At 39.5% G+C, this 5,378-nt stretch overlaps 1 long non-coding RNA gene across 1 annotated transcript; it reads left to right on the top strand.

Moving 5' to 3' along the window:
* The first annotated feature begins 885 nt into the window (after nucleotides 1-885).
* On the top strand, nucleotides 886-3,597 carry LOC128444848 (uncharacterized). Its single transcript, XR_008339194.1, has 3 exons — nucleotides 886-907; nucleotides 1,750-1,848; nucleotides 3,168-3,597. It is a non-coding gene; the product is annotated as an uncharacterized LOC128444848 (long non-coding RNA).
* Nucleotides 3,598-5,378: the final 1,781 nt, after the last annotated feature.

Consider the following 5,378-nt stretch of genomic DNA (forward strand, 5'->3'; position numbering starts at 1 on the left):
TCGCTCTGGTCATTTATCAGCCTCTCTCTCTCTCTCTCTCCCTCTCTCTCGCTTTAATGGGTGCCGCTGTTGGAGCCCAAGCAGCCTATCAGGGCGTCTTGAGTGGCATCACGCAGGACTGAGGTCTCGTGAGGTCTTGACTCAACTTTAGTTTAAAAAAAATTAAATAGAAACTTTAAGCAGGAGATAAACTTCGGTGTTTCCGCATCATCAACAAGTGTCAGCATCTTGAAACCAAACAATAATAGGATGAGATCAACAAGGATCCTGATCGAAGAAAACTCATCAAACTATTTGAATTTTAGGTGAAACTATTTTTTATTTCAATCTTTAATTCACATGCTCTGAGTTGGAAACACATGTGTTTCTCTACTATAGTCAGGATTGAAATTAATAACTGAAATAGGGGGTTTCACTCATGTGATTCAGCAACATGTATAATGTATAAATCTTGTTTTAAGCTTAAATGATCATATTTCTCCACAGAATAAAGATTTGAACTTGATCAAAAGTAAGAGCTATGTCATTTCTGATGAGAAACAAAGAAAGAAAGAAGGGAGAAAGAAGGACAGAAAGAAAGAAAGAAAGAAAGAAGGAGATACAGAAAGAAAGTAAGGGATCTTCGGTGGAGATGCAGGTGCTCCTATAAAAACTCTTATCCAATAGAATCAGGTGCAACCAGCAAAAGACTAAAGACAACTTATAATCACAGTTTCACGTCACATTCTCTTTGCTGCAGAATAAAAACAAGTAATTTAAAGTTAAACAAAATCGCAGGTCTCCTCTGCATAATCATCCTCATCCGCCTGCACCCTGCACATGGATGGAATCTTTAAAATCTAGCTCCCAAAATAAGAATTAAAAAAAACAAAAAGCGCAACAAGTGAGAGATGAAGAAGCAGCAGCTGTGAGTTCTTCTTCTTTTAAATCAAGAACTTTATCTCAAACTAAACACATTTTAAATCCTTCACACAGACTCACACCCAAGTGTCTCATGTGTCAAAGTGTAATAGCGCAACTTGTCTGGAGGTTTCTACAGATATTAACACGCAGTTGTTTTCTGTGTGCGCAGCGACTCCTCTGAGAGGAACGAGGCGCAGCAGCAGCAGCAGCTCAAACTCATTTCGTCCCCGGAAGCATTCAATTACCATATCACAATAAAATTGGAACACAACCCCCGGGTTAGTACCGCTCACAAGTTACGACCCTATTCACAATGAAAGGTATAGGCTGAGGAGGGGGCGGTGAATCATGACTGAAGTGAAACTTCCGACGCTGCACACTGCAAGAAATATCTGTCGGGAGAAATTATCTGAAATAGTAAAGAGCCTTTGAATCTTATTGTTTTTTTTGTTTTTTTTTAAACCACCAGAGAAGATGAGAGGAGGCAGCGAATCTGCAGCCAATCAAAAAGTCGATTTAATAGAGAACAGAGTAGTTATTCGCCTTTATTCAGCTCTGCTTTAAGGACTGATCATTAGAAATAAATAATAAATAAATGCATTGGAAACAAGCAGGTTTATTAACTCATTATTTGTAGATGTTTCCGCTTTAAAATCAGATTAAATCAAATTAAAAAACACGAGTGGAATAGTGAGGGTGAGCACTTTTTGCAGTGAGGATCGAGCAGTGACTCATTGTCGCCATCACCGCACCTTTCACAGTTTAAATCACCGAAGCGACGACCAGACACTTCAGATGAGGATGCTGATGTGTTGTGTTTCTTCTTCTTCTTCTTTTGCTGCCCAGAAAATGAGCAAAATGTCCCAGATGAGACCAGAGAAGTGTCGGAGGGGAATTTGTCAGACTCCTGCTGAGCCGGAAACAGTCGTGAAATGACAGCATCAGGTCTGAGTGTGTGTTTGAGTAATAAAACCCTGAATTAAACAGCTTCATGGCTGCACACTGGAGTTTATATGAGTGTGACAGGCACCTAGACGATTGTAATTACCCCACAAACAAAAGAGGAAAATCTCATATTTTTTAATCACTGAAAACAAAACCCAAATCCAGCATTTTACATGTTAAATGTTGTATAATACTAAATGTTAAAATGTCTAATTTAAATGAGCAGTAATCAAACAAAGCAGAGTTCTAGGTTTTTCTATAATCTTCATGAACCTAAACATGAAACTAAAATAAACAAGAAAAGACAGTGAAGATTTCTTTTCTTCTTTTTTTTAAAACCACAGTTTTTCCCAATTGCAGTTAAACTGGTTTAAATAGATAATATCTCTTCAGCAATGTGAACAGAAAACAGCTCAACACACAATGTGAAAACAACACACCTGCATCAGCAGGTCAGCAACTGCCAGGCAGGAAATAAAGCTATTTTTTAAAAGGAATACATTTAATTAAAATATTATTTTATGTTATTATAATCAAATATGATCAAACTCCACATGAAGCTTCTTTTAGGAATTCAAAGAAATACAAATGATCCAGAGATTTCAAGTTACAAAGAGAGTTTATGTGAAATTCCACCTGTGTCTATTCAGTTTGAATTATGTATTAATTGTTTATTTAGCTGTGTTTAAAATGTTCTTGGATATAATCCTGGTTTTTATGACAATTGCCATTAGGAATAATTTTTGCAAGATTTTTCATAAAGGTATTAAGCCTCAATCTCCATTGGATTACTGTTGAAGGGCAGAACAACCGAGTGATGTACGGAAATTAATTCAGAGATTTAATTATTTATGAGAAAATTACATAAATAAAATGAAACATTTCATTCTTAGAATTCAAATCAGCTCATTCCCTAATTTTCCTGATGAAAAACCTGCTGGATTTCCTCTTTATTTAGAGGATATAAACATATAAAATGTATTATTATTGAATTAAAAATAGAAGACGTGCAGAGCGATGCTGTGGACGGTGGGAAACATTCAAGGAGAAAAACGAATTTAATTAATAAATCATTGTTTTCTTTTAAACTTCATAAATACGTCTTCATGTGCACAAACATAATGGAGGTGTTCATATTGTAAGATAATAAGCAGTTTTCACATGGAGGGAGTTTATTCATGGAGCAGGTGAAATGGCTTCAACAGCCCTGACACCAACATCCAGCCTCCTCCTCCTCTTCCTCTTCCTCCCTCTTTGCCTCAGCCACGATTTTAAGAATTCAACTTTCTAAATAAACTTCTCGTGTCACTTCCTGCCAGGTGAATACAGCCACAGCCACAGAGAAAACATGGAGGAATCTGGGAGAGCAACATCCAACAGCAGCAACATGCTCTCAACAGTGGGCTCTGAACACGCGTGGCAAAGAAAAGCCAAAAAAGTACCCTAAGCAGAAAACAGTTTTCAGCTGCTTCCAGTTCGATCAGGAGAAGAACCCAGTGTGTGGTGGCGGCCATTTGTTTATCACGCTCACATTTCCCCATCTTTGCTGTATTTGCTCTGTGGTTGAGCTGCAGATGTGTTCGCCAGACAACAACAACAACAGCAGAGAAAAAACCACCAGTCCGTGAAAACAATATATTTTAAAAAACAACAGACTTCATGCAAAACTTAAAATAATCTCCAACCGAAAAAGTTTCAAACAGCACAAACAGTTTATTCTGGTCAAATGTAGAGTAATAAAAAAGAAAAACACGGATCCTGTCCAGTGTTTGAGTCGTTAGAGTTAAAATCTGCAAGTGTCACACTTTGCTAACTTCAAATTTGAATGGTTATAAACCGTGAATCCATACGAGCAAACATCCCGGATAAGAAAACAACACAACCACACGACAATGTCTGCAGAAATTCAGCCATTTCTGTCATTTCAACATTCGATGAAGAACACACATTACACGCTGCTGTTGTGTTAGAATCAAACACAAACACAGAAACACAATCACGCCAAAAACAGCTAAACAATCCTCAGCCTGCTTTAGAAAAGGTTTGCTTGATGATCTCCTCTCCAACTGCGTCTGAGCAGGCTTCGTAAAAGTTTCTCTGTTTTGTGTTTTGTGTGAAGAAACTTTCAATTTGTGTTTTAAAAGAAACTATCAAGAAGAGTCTTGGCCCGACAATGTGCCGTTTACCCTGGAAGCCCCAAAAACACACTGCTCGTTTTCCCCCAGTGGATAATTCATCACGAGACAACAGCCTATTAGCTTCATGATTGGTTTAATGACAGAGACGTGAGCTTTTCTGTACATCTGCAAACTTCCCACCTGATCCTAAGCATCTGTGGAGCGGATGTGGTCGATGCCACTTTCTCCAAATCAGCCTGAAATCACTGGTTCGTTTTTTACCTGCTCTGTTGTGAGAAGCAGCCCCCCCCCCGGGGTTGTTTTAAACCTGAGTGTTTGCAGCAGTGCCGTGAAGCTCGTCCCTGACATCTCCACACTAACCACCTGTGGGATTTCTCCCCCCCCTCCATGACTGATGTTACAACAATGCAGCTTTGGCATGGAGAGCTCGCCCTGCAGACTTCCCTCAGACTCCCTCAGAAATTCTTTTTACGCAAACACGTCCTCCCCGAATTCTTTGAGACGTGCCCTTATCTCATTAGCTGGAAAAGAAACAAGGGGAAGCGAGAGAAAGACGGAAGACGTGAAGAACAAGGTCTTAATTGTTGTCGTTTGACGTCTTAACGTTTGGCTGAGTGATGCCGGGGGGGGGGGGGGAGAGAGGTGAGGGCCCCTCCAGACATCTTCCTCAGGTAGGACGCCTTCTCAGAGCCTCTGGTCGGGAAGCATCCACTGAGTGTGGTGGTGTTAACAGACAATCAACTGCTCTCAACGGCTGTGAGGATAACAGACTGTATTGTTCACAGTTGTGTGATTAACCCTCAATTTCTTCTCATTAATTTAGCTTGAAAAACATTTTTATTTATGTAAAAGTTACAGCAACAATTTCAGGGAGTAAGAAGCCTTGTTAACGGCATCAGAAGCAGGCATCTATCTCCACATGGCACAAGACATCTCTGGACAAGCTCCTAATTTCTGTGACCATCCGCTCATCGTGTTCTTTACACACAACGAAGAATTCAAAGCTTTGCATTTGTATCTTGAGTGAAAATACTCCGAAGTGTACGTGAAGGTTCCCCGGGTGCTTTTGAGGCAGATAAGAACACACAAACAATTTTTAAACACAAAACTCTGGATCTTTGTGTTCCATCGTGCAAATGAGTCTCTGTAGACAAAGTATAACAAGCTTGTGTGTGAGGAAAGAAAAACTGTTTCTCATTTTAAGAGAAAAAACTAAGAAAATTGACCCGGCAACACTGCAGATTATTTAAAAAACAGCAGGTAAGTCATTGTCCCACTAATGACTCGAGTGGTAGCAGATTGCAAACCTCCGTCAAGGTTCAACAGCCCCACAAGCTTCACCAGATTTCACACACTCATAGATATCAATTCCTCCAAATTGGCCGGATTTTA

This window comes from Pleuronectes platessa, chromosome 7 (genome assembly GCF_947347685.1).
Source record: "Pleuronectes platessa chromosome 7, fPlePla1.1, whole genome shotgun sequence".
NCBI classification, from domain to species: domain Eukaryota; kingdom Metazoa; phylum Chordata; class Actinopteri; order Pleuronectiformes; family Pleuronectidae; genus Pleuronectes; species Pleuronectes platessa.